Here is a 15,324-nt window from a genome sequence, read left to right as displayed (position 1 = left end):
ATTGATATTGTTTGTTATTGATGATATTCTTTAGTAAGATGTAGTTTCCTTCCTTATCTCTTTTAATTAGATCTATCTTGGCTTTTACTTGATCTGAGATCAGGATGGCTATCCCTGCTTTTTTTTTTTTTTTTTTTTCACCTGAAGCACAGTATATTCTGCTCCAGCCCCTTACCTTCACTCTGTATTTATCACTATGCTTTAAATGTGTTTCTTGTAAACAACATATTGTAGCATTCTGGCTTTTAATCCAGCCTGTTATCTGCTTCTGTGTTATGGGGGAGTTCATCCCATTCACATTCACAGTTAAAATAACTAATTCTATATTTCCTGCCATTTTATTTATCTTAGGTTATGCTTTTCTCTTTCCTATCTCCCTTTCCTCCTCCCCAGTATTTTGCTTTTGATGACCACTTCCCTCAAACAGTCTTTCACATTTAGAGCCCCTCCTCCTTTTTACACCTTTCCCCTAATTCTTCTGCTTTCCCTACTTCGTCTTTCCCTTTTTTTTTCTCTCTTTCCCTCCTACTTCCCTATAAGGTGAGTCAAGTTTCTTTATGAAATCAAATATGTCTGATATTCTCTCTTAGAGGCAAGTCTCTTAGAGCTAAGAGAATAAGATTCACACAATGCTCATTCCCCTTCCTTCTTTCTCTCCATTATAAATTTTCTTTGCCTTTTTGTGAGATGTAATTTCCTTTATTTTACTTTCTTTTTCCTCTTCTTCCAGTATGATTCCCTTTCCACCTCTAGTTTCTTTCTCATACTATCATAATAAAATCAAATTATACCCATATTCTCTAAGTATATCCATGACAGAAATATGGTTCTCAAGAGTTGTTTCCTTTTTACCATTTTATGCTTCTCTTCTGAAGGTATTGCAAAGCAGCCTTTACTGACTCAGCTGTTGCTTGTAGACTGAGAAAGAAATAAATTGGAGGCAGAGGGAAGAGGAGAGAGGTCAGACAACACAACTGCCTCTTAGTCTCCTTGTATCATCATCATCATCATCATCATCATCATCATCATCATCATCATCATCATCATCATCATCATCATCATCTCACATGAAGAGACAGGTCTGAGTTAGACCTCCAGCAGCCACTGGCAGGTGGCTTCCCTATCACAACATTTAGCAACCTCAGGATTGGAGATTTGGTCTTCTCTTTATCCACAAAAGCTGTCAATGGTGAGAATTCTTTTTGGTTTTTTATTCATTTTTTTAGGTTTGAGGTCTGTTCAATGCAAAGCAGCTGTAGCTGCTTTAATTTGTCCTGGGGCAGTTGTGCTGATTGATTTACTGAGCTGGGTATTGGTGGCTAGGTCAGGTGTTCTTTCTGGGCTCAGTGGTTTACAATTTGCCTTTAGTAACAAATCTACCAAACCACCTACTTGCAACCAGAACAGAGTAGTATAAGAGGCTCACAGAAGATTCCCAGATGTGTGGAAGCTGCAATGCTCTGACTCCTTGCTCCATCTCCCTGTGCTGCGGTCTGGGCTCCGCAGACTGTTCCCCCTCCTCGCCCTCCCCGACCCCCCCCCCATTGAAGCAGACCTGTTCTGAAGTTCTTCCAAGGTATCTATCTTCTTCTGGAAATGTGTTGTACTTCAAATATTTGTGGATTTTTTGACTTTAAAAGCAGTTTAAAGGCTTAATCTGCTGTTGGTTTGAGAGAAGGAAAGAGTTCATAGAGAGTCGTGTCTACTCTCTGACATTTTAGCTCCCACATAATTTCTTTTAATAAATGCCAAAGATAGTCATTGAGTGACTCCTATGTGAAAACAATGTCATAATATTAGTAATAATTATGTTGATAAAAATAATAATTGAGCACTGTGATGATAATAATAATAATAATAATTTACCAGTACCCTGACTCCAAATCCAATGTTTTCTCCATCATACTATATTGTCTTTAAGGAATGGACCAGAGCTAACATTACATAGTTCATAATATTACTACAGCACTTGTTACTTCCATAGGTTGCAAGCTATAAATCTATAAATATAATAGGCTGAAAAACTTATGGATTATTGATTTATATTATGTATTTAATGAGAAGTTAACGATATTTGGGACCACATGTTCAATATTTTCAGGTCACCATCAAGTATGATAACAAATGCAACAATAATATTAGAATGATAACTAGTACTTTAGACTTGGAAGCACTTTACAGACATCATCTTACATCAACCCTGAGACAGGTACTATTATTATTCCCATGTTTCAGATGAGGAAACTGAGGTAGACAAAGGTTAAATGACTTGCCCACAGTACCCAACTGAAGTTGTAAGTATCTGAAGAAAAATGTGAACTTGGGTTTTCCAGATCCCAATCTCAGCCACTCAGCAACCTGGCAACTATCATTCCTTCTTTTATTTATTTATTTATTTTTGCAGCACTTACTTAGATCGCAGTCAGGAACAAGATAGGTCATTGGTCAGAGTCAATGGGAACTTCAATCTGTTATGCTGTTTATTTTCTGAGTTATGTTATTTATTTTCTGAAGTAAGGACATTAGTATACTAGAAGAAACTACTTTGTCATTGATTGAAAGCAGTAAAGAAATAGAAGACTTATTTTGGTTTGAATAATTGGGTTACTGTAGTCTTATTTACTCCAGTCTTAGGAAAGTAAAAAGTGTTTAGGTTCAAAGGTTTATGGAAATACTTTTGATTTTGATCTAGGAGGTATGAAGACAATATATTAAATCAGAAACAGAAAAAGGTTGTGATTTTTATCAAAGAGTGATTTTTTTTTTGCTATTTCTACTATAATTTCCAAAACCATGTCATAGAATACCTCCTTGTAACAAAGAAATACAAAAACCTGCCTCAGATAATGTATACCTCATTTAACATCCATAGATCATACTGTGTTCACAGAAAGATAAGAGGACATGCTCCATCTGTCCTCTGAAGTCACATTTAGTCACTGCATTGATCACCGTTTTGAAGCCTTTCAGTGTTGTTTTCCTTTATATGATTGGGATAGGATAGTCAAATTAAGATCATAAACTTAGATCTCAAAAGAGACTTTTAAAGACCAATCTTTTCATTTCACAGGTAAGAAAGCCGAGGTTAAGAGGCATTACATGGCTTGCACAGCTAGTAAGTGTCTGAAGCAAATCACTCTCCTGGTTCTGCTTACAGTAGTTGTCTCTGCATCAGATCCCACAAGCTTTCCCACTTTTCTCTGAATTCTTCACATTTATTTAAATCCTTCTTTGGCGGATGAGGAGAAGAGAGATGTGGTAAGTGCAAAATGCTTTATACAATTCTTTTCTGTCAATGAACGTAAAAGTGACTCCAATTGCTTTATTTTTCCCTCAAAAAGACAAAAATTTGTTTATTTTTTATTTTTGAATTCTGGTTGACTTTTTTGCTGAATGTTAATGGCTACCCACCATGATAATAGCAAGTTAACCATGTATCTAGCAAAAATGGATCATCAATGATCCAAGCTAAGGAGAGATACATTGGGACACATCACTTCCCATTTTACCTCATCTATCCACAATGATCTTGCCCTAGACTCCCAATCTTGATGTTGAGTTCTTTGCAACACAATACTAATTAAGAAGGTGGCTGAAACAGAAGGAAGTGATGATGTCCCTTCCCTCTGGAATAAAGAGGTGCTTTCATTTGCTGATTTTTCTGAGTGTAGTTTGACCATTCCTGTCCCTAGTGGCAATATAAACTTTCAGAAGAAACAGTTCCTATACTTAGCCTGTGTGACTGATACGACTTGTTTTAGTTGGCCAAGTCCCATGCCTCGAGCAGTTTATTCTAGTAACAGAAGACAATGACGGTTTTGCTGGGGTTGAATGAACAAATGGGTCTAAGACTGAAATTTTTATCCTCAACAGTGTATTTGCAGATATCCAGGCTATTCCAAAGTGTGATTGTTTAATCTAGGAGATCAGAGACAATTTGGCAATTGTTAGGAGAGAAAACTATGCTCAGGAAATCCTTGGTGGGGCCCATAAATCATTGAGTAGTAAGGTCATTGTGTGGCATCCCACAATCTAAATTTCATGTGTCAGAGAGAACAAGCTAGCTATCAGAAAAAAATAATGAGAACATCACTGATAAAATGGAAGTGGTTCCAAAGGACTGTGGGCATCTAATCCTTGGTTTTCATCTTTGGTAAGATCTCACACACATCCTGATGGCTCTAGTCCCATGAGGTAAAAAAAATAATAACCACGAATCATAGAATTATAGTGATCTGAACCACCCAGGTAGTGTGACCTTTTAGGGTACCTGAACATCCATCTATTTAGTTTTGTGATGACAATTCCAGGGATAACTCCAGGAGAAGTCTGGATTTCTCTTCCCATTATCTTATACTCCTCTAAGGGTACATTTTTTCCTGGTCTAAATTATGGCTTCCCTAGGTCCTCTCAATAGGTGTTGCTCTTAGGTTCTCTTTATGTCTCTAAAGCATCTTTACATGTGGGTACATTTAGTGAGATTAAAATAACAATTCTATATACAAAAGGACACTTTAAAGGGCACTTTAATCTTAGTGGTTTGGGGAAGAGAATTGAGAAGCCCGTCTCATTCTTGGGTTTTAATAGTACATTTGAGTCAGTCTCCACCTGGTGGCAGGAAAGGCTAACCCTGAAATCTATAGCTCCATTCACTGAGATGGTACCTTGGAAAATGTTCCAATTACATTCTGAAGGGAGTTTAAGGGAGCTGTGCTTAAACAAAGGAACAGGTGGTGGGACCTTGAACTTGAGCAGCACTGATAACGAACATGAACCTCTGCTGGAGAAGAACAAAACCCTCAATAGAAATGGAAACCGCAAACACCAGTACAGATGAATGCAACAGAAGGGAGCTGATTCTTTCTCAGGAAAGAGAACCTTTACTCTAGTAGCCTGTATCCAAGGAAACTTCCCATGGGAGCTATCCTTTATATTCTCCTTTTTTAGGTATCAGATTAAATCAGACTTGTTGGTCATGCATATTTTGTTCCTTCATGGATCATAGTTTCAGAACTGGAAGAATGATTTTGTAAATATTTGTTTGCACATTATCTCCTCCATTAGATGGTAGGCTTCTTAGGGCAGGGAGGGATTTTTGCCTCTCTTTGTATCTTCAGCACTTAATATAGTCTCTGGCAAATAGTAGTTGCTTAATAAATAAGTGCTAATTAATTAATTGATGATGAAACTGAGGCTCCTAAAGGTTGTGATTTACTCAGAGCCACACAACTTCTAAGTGTCTGAGGTAGATTCAAACCCAGCTTTCCTGACTTCAATCCTGTACTGCTTCTTGGTCACACTGCTTCAGAATAGAATTCACTAATTAAGATTCACAGTTTAGATTCGGAAGGTACCACAGAGGGTTTTTTGTCTAATCTGAACAAGACCAACCATCCTCTCTAATGTTCCTAGTCATGTCCAGCCTTCTGCTGAAGATAATCCCTGCAAGAAAACGCACTGGAAGGCAGCACCTTCTCCTTTTGGACAATTCTGTTTTATGGAAAGTTCTTCTTGACATCAGGCCTAAATCTCTCTTCAATTTCCATTACTTTTTCCTCTATCCTGTGGCTGAAAAGAACAATTCTAATCTCTCTTAAATATAACAGAACTTCAGATTCTTAATTCCTCCCTAAGCTTTCTCTTTTCCAAGCTTAAAGAACCCAATTCCGTCCATCATATTTTCACAATATGTTCTTTCAACGTCCTGGTCTTCTTCCTCTATACTTTAGACTCCAGTTTTACAGGGCTTTGCAAATAAACAAACAAATATATATATATATATGCATATATATATATATATATAATATTACATATATACACACACATAGAGAGACAGATAGGCATTTGTGTGTATATACAGATATGTCTGTCTGTATACCCATAACTATATATATATATAGATAGATAGATATAGATATAGATATATAGATAGATATATAGATATAGATAGATAGATAGTGTTTTATGTACTATGTACATATATGCACCATATATACATGAACATGCAAGTTGTCTTCCTGGGGATGACTAGCAGAATGACTACATCCTGGAGGGAGTGGCTGAGGGTAGGGGTGGCATCTAACCAGAACAAAATTCAGCAAAGACAAAATGTCCATTAACCCAATTCTTTAGGTGACTTTCCAGGAAGATAGAAGTTTGCTGAATGTGGCCAATGTGGACAGCCAATGATAGATATAGGTTTATATATATGGGTATATGTCTATACATATGATTTCCACATCAGTAATTTAGTAAATAAATTAAGAAGTATACTTCAGACTGCATTCTAGATGGGAAAAAAAAGTTTGTCTACCATTCAAACAAACAAACAAAAAAAAAAACTCCCAAACTCTAACATTAGAAATGCCCATCAAGTATGATACAGATTATTTACATATTCTCTCTTTCCCTTGTCTTCATTTCCATTCTGTGTTGTGTTATTTGATCTGTTTATCGGTTTATTATTTATTTATTAAAAAGCATTCCTCCCCTCCCTTGCCCCCATCCCCATTTACCCTCCCCACCCCCCACCCCCCCCACCCTCTCCGCCAAAGGTTAGGAAGCTGTTTATATACTAGCAAGAACAAGGCTAATTGGATGACAGAATGTCCTGCAAAGATCAAGGAATGATCAAAGGACCATGGAAAAGGAACAGGAAGTAATCACATGAGTGCCTGGTTTGTGAGCTGGCCACCACCAAAGGGAACTGCAGTTCAGTCTTATTGCAAAGGGGATGGAGAGAAGGGTAGTTAGACAAAAGCTTATTTTAATGGGATTTTAGTGAACGGGCAAGTCTGGGCTCTTATTGGCCAAACCCGCCTTTACAGAAAGAATGATAATATCTGACATTTACATGGCACTTTACATGCACTAGCTCATACAAGCTTCCTAACAGTACCAAGAGGTCAGTACTAAAGGTGTCAGGAAGTCCATTTAACGGATGTGGGAATTGTCTCAAAAAAGTGAAGTGAAGAGATTTACCCATTAAAAGTCAGGGCAGTAATTGAATTCATCTCTACAGACTCCAAAATCACTACCCTCTATACCACAGTGGCAAAAATTAATAGAAATGAAAGACTTAAGTCAGAGGCTGTTTGGTTTTTAGGATATTGAGTTGAGGCAACAAACATTTATTAAATATCTACTATGTGCCAGGCACTATGTTAAGTACTGGAGATATAAAGAAAGGCAAAAGACAGTTTTTGCTCTCAAGGTGCTCACAGGCTAATGCTCACATGCAAACACCTATAGACAAAATAGATTGAGGATAATTTCAAAGGAAAAGCATATGAAGAACCAGAAAAAAAAATTACTAACAGAAGGTGAGATTTTGGTTGAGACTGAACTGACTCTGCTATAATTCAGGAATATCTTGCATAACTTAATTCCAGTTGTCATCATTTCTCCATAAAACTGTCAACAAATAAAGTCTTTCTTACCTCTCCTCCACTGTGCTCAGTGAAACTGTAGCAAAATGGTGGCTTTCTTTTTTTCCTCTATTCCATTCTTACCTCTTTTCTTCTCTTTTCAGCTCTCCTCCCTTTTCCCTTCCTCTCTTTTTTTCTCCTCCTCCTTTTTATCCCTCTCTGATTCAATATTCTTTCATCACTTTTCCCATCCCCTTACATCTCTGATCTTCTTTCCCATTCATCTGTCTTCCCCTACTCACCTTTCATTTTCTTTTCTGTCTCCTTTTCCACTTCTCTTTTCCATCTCTACTGTAGACAACTAAGAGACATAGTGTATCAGTGCACTGGGCTGGAATCAGGAAGAACTGAGTGCACATCTGGCTCAGACATTCACTAGCTGTGTGACCCTGATCAAGTCATTTAATTTTCCTTTTGAACTGTAAAATGAGCATAATAGCATCACCTGCCTCCTAAGGTTGTTATGAGGATCAAAAGAGATGATACATATAAATCACTTAGCACACAGTAGACATTAAATAAACATTCATTCTTTTCTCTAGATTTTCTCCTTCTCCTATTTATCTTCTATTCCTTCCTTTCCCTAGGCTTCCCTTTCTCCATCTTCTTTTTCACCTTTTCCCTCCCTCCCATTTTTTCTCTTTCCTCCATTTCCCAACATTTTTCTTCCTATGGAAGTAAGAACCCTTCCCCATAATAGTGGTTTTCCTACATTGAATTGAATCAATAAATGACATTCAGTGGCATATACCTGTCCTTGGATATATTAGCGAATCTGATCACAATCAGATATATAATACAAGTAAAACCCATCTTTCCTCCCTGTGTGACTGATATGGATATCACTCTGACATAGGGGATTTTCCAATGGTCTGGGAAATGAGCAAAACTTTGTCTAGGTCTCTTGACATTTCAACAGCACCAGCGAAATTTGTGGGATGCCTAATAGTTTCCCATCTACCTAGATATACAACTTGCTCACCTCCTTTTTCTAGCTTTCTACTTCTCTGATGATTTCCTTTATGTCACCTCTAAAAATTGTACATTGATAATATTCTATACCTTACTGACATTGTTGTGAAAGTAGGTAAAGGTTGGGAGCTCTTCCAAACTTTCCCAGGGCTATATTCGCAACATATGGAGTTATATGCAGTTCTTGATCCAGCATCACAGTGTTTGGAGCTAGCAGGGACTTTAAATACCATGTAGTCCAATCCCCTCTTTTTCCAGATGAAGAAACTGAGAGGTTAAGTGATTTGTCCTATGTTGCACAGTTACTAAGTAACAGACCAAGTATTTGAACCTGGGACTTGTGGTTCTAAATCCAATGTTCTCTCCTTTACCAAAGTGGAGGAACCATTTCATGGGGATAAATACCATTAGGGCTAGGCTGAGCTGGAGTTATCTTTTTGATTCTTTAACTAGAGACATTATTTAAGCTACAGCTACAGACACCCGAGTTCTATCAGATGTCACTTATCAGCATAGAGAAAAATCTTAGTGTTGGACAAATATAATGGCTGTCCATGAAAGATGTACATCCATCTATCTATCGATCTAATAGTAGATGAATTTTCCAAGCATGTGTGTAAAGTAGCCTGGTCTTGGACAACTGGTGTTCTTCATTGACTTTGTTTTTCCTATGTGGACAGTTAAACTGAACTCCTTTATGTGATTATAGATGTTGTAATGTTCTGAGGTGTGATATAATCAGTACAATATCATGAATTAGTATGAGCATCTGAGAGACTTTACCACTTCTGAAAAATATCTCTTCAATGTGGATGACACAGGAGTCCTCCATGACAGTGACAAACATTCATTTTCCTGTTTTACTTCTTTGTTACCATCAGAGAATCATTGAACAAAGGCATTTCTATTATTGACTCAATGATTTTAATGTATGCACATGACACATCTTTCTGGAAGAGTGCGTTTAAGGCAGCATTTTGCTTTACCTAAACTCATCCCTTTTTTTGTGCAACAATAAATAAATATAGTACTAGTTTATATCTTCTATACCTTTCGGCCACTTATGACTATAAATATGTAATGTGTCATAGGATATTATATAATTCAACTTACTACTTTTAGAAGTGACATAAAGGATATCACCAGAGAAATACAAGGCTAGAAAAAGGAAGTAGACAAGCCGTGTATTTAAATTGATGGAAAATTGTTAGGTAGTCCATGTATTTCATTGCTGCTATTGAAATGTCAAGCTATCTAGAGAGTTTCCCTCATTTCCCAGATTGCACTTCAGCTCCAAATTAAATGAAACTAAGAATTTTATATTCATTCTATATTCTATATGTGTTGCATATGTTTTTCTATATTCTATATTCATCACATTTGAAAATGGTGATTGTTTGAATCAATATCTGTTCTTTTATCCATTTCCCATGTACTGAACAGATGATGGGTGATTTCTCATAGTAGTAAATAGTTCTTTCCTGTCTGTTAGGATAAATAGAATCAACTTCATTTTTTATGATATTATTTAGTGTTCATCATGTCTAGTACTGCCACCTCTCTTCTTGATTAAAATATTCATAATATACAGGCATCAGCCTCTAATGGGGTCCATAAATCTTTGGCTACTCTCTCTTTTTAATTACTAATTCATATTTTCCAATGTCTTCACTATCATCCTCCTCTATACCCACTTTTGTACTGAATTCACTAACGATCCACATATATATTGACTTGATTTGGAAGGTTTTATCGAGATTTTATCTCTCTGGTTCTTCATCCTCTGCTATAGATGAAAAGAATATGGGGGAAGATGAAGAAACATCTTTATGGAAGTATTTGTGTAAATCCTTATCATAAGTTGTACAAAAAGAAAACCAAGTATTTTCCAAATTAATGTTTCTTGTTTGGGTTTTTTTTGGAAACTATAAAACTATCCCATGAATTTCTATATTTAATTATCCAGGGAATGCCTTCAAGACAAGTTTAGCTATAATTTTCTTTTGTCTTCAGATTTCATTTCTAGGAAGAATTTCAAAGAGTGATATGAGATCAAATATCTGAAGCTGGCTGGAAGGGACCTCAGTAGCCATCTGATCCAACCCCTTCATTTTACAAATTGGAAAACTAAGGCCCTGGAATCTAAAGTAAATCTTCCAAGTTTTCACAGGTAGTAAGCATGAGATATGGCATTTGACTCCACTATCTGTGACTCCAGAGCCCATGATTTTTCCATTGTACCATGCTGCTTTCCTCCAGTGAAACTTGTGATCTTTGGTTCTTGGACAGTGATCTCATAATGAGAATACCAACAGAGAAATTAATTAATGTTCCTAGAGCACCATCCACCAAAATATAATTTTTTGTATCTTCTTCCTCTTTCCCTTCTTCCCTTTCTTTCCCCTACTACAAAAGTAGGAAAAAAAAAACATGTGGCTGAGGACCATTTGATATTTTTCTTTGTTTTAAGGATCAGTATAGGCAAAACATGATTCATTTAGAATCTAACTTACTATTGATGAGCTAGGTAAGTTCTCAGAAATCAGACATGGTCAGCCAGAATACAGATTAATAGGAGTAGAAATTCCAGTAGAAATAATAGGACCACAAGTTGTTTGTTTATTGTTGGTGTTAAGTTGGTTTAAGGGACAAAAGCACTTGTATTTTTTTCTTTCCCTCCTTTATAAGTCTGATTCTGTCTTGGCCATGCCCACACCTGATGTCACTAAGGAAATATGATTATCACACTTGTATATCTGATGGTCAGGCAGATATCTCCAAGAAGTTTCTTTTTTAATCTCTTGGGAATTTTATACTCATCATAAGATTGGCAGAAGGACTTGATATGACTCATAAGTTAGACTTTCCTATACTAAGGAATTGTCAAATAGAATCTAAAGCGAAGTCACATTGAAACTGAGAGGTCAAAATAGACAAGGAGCAGCTGCCCTGAGGGAGGGAACCAGGATTCTTGAGGCTGAGGTGCTATCCATTATGCACACAAAATTGTGAACTATACACAAGACACCTGACAGACACAGCAATGCTGAAACCCTTAGGACTCTAGGCCAGAGCCAATGATCTCCCATATCCTTCTTCCATTCCCAAGGTCACTGATCCTGATAGCTTCTTCTGGGAATGAGAGGTTCATTCTATTTCTTCAAAGTTTGTTTACATTTCTGCTTTTTAAACATTTATTCTGCCTCTTAAGCAGGCAATTGTAATAAAGGCTGTTAACCACCTGTGTTACTACATGGTGTGTTATTGTTCAGATGCAGTTAAGAGGCTATCAGAAAGCACCTGGGAGGAGAAAGAGATAGATTTCAAACTGCAGTATTTTACATGAGTGTAATCTCTGGCTGGGGGCTCAGAACTATAGAGAAAGTTGTCATTTCACTTTTGTGATATCTCCAAGGCAGAGAGAATATTTATGCTGAGATTTCTGTAGGTAGCTGAGTAAACAGTGATCGTTGCTTGGGGTAGAGGGATCATTTTTCAGATATATTGGCATCATATAGACACCAGACATGCCAGTAGGCAAGGAGCTAAGGTTGAAAAATATTCAGATTGGGTGTTGAAAACTATCTTTGTAAGCTTTGGGGAAAATAAGATACTATTAGAAAGTAAAAAAAATAAAAATATTCAGATTTGGGTTCTAATATAAGTCAGTTTGGATGTAAGAAATAATGGAAAATATGGTTCATAGTGCTTCTTTGTGAAGAAGGAAAGATCCCTGTGAAAACATGGAAAGTTATTAAGAATGATTTAATGGAATTCCATTCAACAAGGATTTATAAAGCATTTACTACTTCTTCCAGCCTCATGCTTTACAGCTAACATTATCTGGGAAAGCAACCCTTATCTTTGTGTACATCTGACCTGGCAATTATGTTTTCAGGTTCAACAGCCCTGACTTCCTCCAATGCTATCCTTCCTGAAGTATGAGGTAAATGGGATATTTAGGGAAGACTAGCACTTCTGTATTAAAGGCTTTCTGAGCCCTTTCCAGGGCTTTTCATCCACCTTTGGTGTTCACCTGGCACTCAATTCTCACTTATGGCTCCATGAAGAAGGATCATACAGTTTCCTCATCTTTAAAGAACCATCTTGATAGAGGAGCCAAACAAGGATGAAGGCAATCTACAGGCCTTAAATAAATTGGTAAGTTGGGGTGGGTAGCTACCCCAAACATGTAAAGACTTCTCTAACAAAATGGGTAGATGAGAAAAATGTATTTCACTGACCCCAAAGATGGCTGAAGCAGATGTTGTAGAGCATTTGGTCAGACATCAAAAACACCAAGTTCATCCACTGCTTCCTTGGCCATCACCACTCATCTTGATCTTTGTCTTCAATGACCCTGGAAGAGAAAACAAGACTTATGGCTTCATGCAACTCTGCCTGACTGCAAGTCATCATCTGTTATGTCACTGGTCTAATTCAAAAACAAAGGACAAACAGCCACTGAAGACCCAGAAAAGAAAGTTCTCCCCCCAAAGTGTTATCTGTGTCAAATGTTTCAACACATTGAAAGAATATAATTTTATCAATGAAAAAACTAGTTTCATATTTAATAAGATTTATTAATTTGATATATTTTAGTTCAGTATAGTTTTATTAGTAATATCTCATTTCTTACTTGGTTGCACTACTTTGGGACTTCTTGGTCTGTTTTCTCTACCATATTCCTGGATGTTCAACATTGGGTAGCTTGTAAGATCTTATCAGCCTAAGCTTTCCATCTCATCACTACCCTCTGTCTCTCTGATTTGAGAAGGCAGACTTGAATTCCAAACCTTTATTTAAGGATAGAGTTCAGTTTATACATCTCATTTCTCATGCGACTGCTACTTTGGGACTTCTCTGAGTTCTTTAACTTTTCCCACCTTTTCAACTTTCTTTCATATCTTGTCTCCTCCAATTAGACTATAAGCTTGTTGAGGGCCCTTTAAAATTTGCAAATCATTTTCCTCACAATAATCCTATGTACTAACTCGTAAAATATTATTGCACTCATTTTGCAGAAGGAAAAAGTGAGACTAGAAGAGGTGAAGTGTTTTTCCAAGTAACTTGGCAACTAAGTATGTAGGACCAGATTTGAATCCAGATTTTCTTGACTCCAGTCCATCATTATGCCTCCTTAGCTCTTTCCTGCCCTATGAAGTGATGTATGTCATGAAAGTGGGGCATGAAACAGAGGCTGGAGAAGACAGCTCTGCATTTCAAATCAGAAGACCTGAGGAAAAGTCCCAGCTCCTTCATTTACTTGCCATAGTAAAAGTCATTAAATATTTCCAAATTTCAGTAAAATAGATCTGAGATGACTTGCCATTCCTATTGCAAATAAGTACAAATTAGTCAAAATGATTAAGAAGGAAAGCCACTAACAATTAGGGTAATTCTTGGGTAAAAGATGGCGCTTGAGATGAATTTTGAAGGATGAAGGGGGTAAAAATAAATTGAGGCAGAATTAAGTACAAAAGACATTCCAGTGTAAAGGACAGTTTGGCTGTTTTTTAAATAAATCAGCAAAATTATATTAATGATATGCCAACTACTGTGGTAGGCACAACAGACATAATGACTTAGCCCTCAGGGATCTTGCAATGAGGAAAAGGGATGGATGAATGATCTTAAGAATGAACCTCTGTTTGGGTAAAACAAATGATAGGGGAGCCACATTAAAAATTCATGAAAATTAAGAAGCTAGCAAGAGTACTTGGGAAGTATGAAGGAGAAAGGAACCAAGGAGGAGAGTGGATAGAGCTCTGTCCACATCACAATTTTACCTGGGGCTGGTCTTGATAAGTCTGTCTGGGGCAATGGAAAGAATAAATAGCCTCTATTCTAACCCCATTCATCCTCTCCAAAGACATGTTAATTCATGCCAATTTGGGGGGGGAGGTTTCTGAAAGAATTCTTTCATGTTTGATTGATGAGCTCTAACCAGGGACTAGTTCCTGTTTGTCTTTTTTCTCAGACAAGGCCTCAGGATACTTCAAGTACTGGCAGATGGTGAACGTGTTCTGAACCAAGTATCCAAGCTTTATTGAAGTTGCTATAGGATGCTTTCTTTATTTCATCTGGGAAGGCTTGTGGGGACAGGAAAGTTATTTTCCTATCTCATATCCCTCCTCTCCTACTCCCCAACTCCCAATCAAGGAAGGAGGCCTGAGAGCTGAGTTTCAGAAGAGCCCAATCAATATTCTTGAGGCAAGCTAGTTAGGTTAATTCCCTCTAACCCATTCAAAAGAGGAAAGAGATGGGAGAACAGATAGATGGGAGAACAGCTAACGGTGACTAGTGAGTTCATTGGGGGGGACCAATAAGATACCAAAGATACCCAAATGTGCCCTATCCTTGCATTTGTCTGTAACAAATATAAATATGAATATGTGTATATATATATATATATATCCACAAATATATGCATTCCTTGACTCAGATTGGGAGCTGGGGTCCTTTCCAGATGTGCCATTGTCCCATCTTGAATATTAACTAGCAGCAGCCCGATTTTTTTTTTTTTTTTTCATGTCACTCACAACCAAGTGAAGGTTCCTTTGCTGGATTGTTGCCCATATTCCACTCCACAGCATGAGTGAGCTCAAGGTTTTGTCCTAGGCCTTTGTCTCCTGTCTCTACTTTCTCTTGTGATGATTTGGTATGCTCCCAAGGATTTAATTATTATCTCTATGTAGATAACTCCTAGTCTTACCTATCCAGCCCTTCTTTTTTCAGAGTTTCAATCCCACACCTCACTTGGCAGTTAGATGGGCATAGTGGCAGTGTAAACCTTAGAGTTAAGAAGACCTGAATTCAAATACTTCCTCAGATGTTGACTGGTTGGGTGACCTCAGATAAGTCAATGAACTTTCTCAACTTCATCTTCATCATGTATAAAATGAAGATTATATTAATACCTAAC

General features: G+C 37.1%; 1 long non-coding RNA gene across 1 annotated transcript; it reads left to right on the top strand.

Moving 5' to 3' along the window:
* The first annotated feature begins 1,456 nt into the window (after positions 1–1,456).
* LOC116421707 lies at positions 1,457–14,791 on the top strand. Its single transcript, XR_004232196.1, has 3 exons — positions 1,457–1,576; positions 3,071–3,258; positions 12,298–14,791. It is a non-coding gene; the product is annotated as an uncharacterized LOC116421707 (long non-coding RNA).
* Positions 14,792–15,324: the final 533 nt, after the last annotated feature.

Source organism: Sarcophilus harrisii, chromosome 1 (genome assembly GCF_902635505.1).
Source record: "Sarcophilus harrisii chromosome 1, mSarHar1.11, whole genome shotgun sequence".
Taxonomy (NCBI): Eukaryota; Metazoa; Chordata; class Mammalia; order Dasyuromorphia; family Dasyuridae; genus Sarcophilus; species Sarcophilus harrisii.
This window is presented reverse-complemented; position numbering and strand designations above follow the sequence as displayed.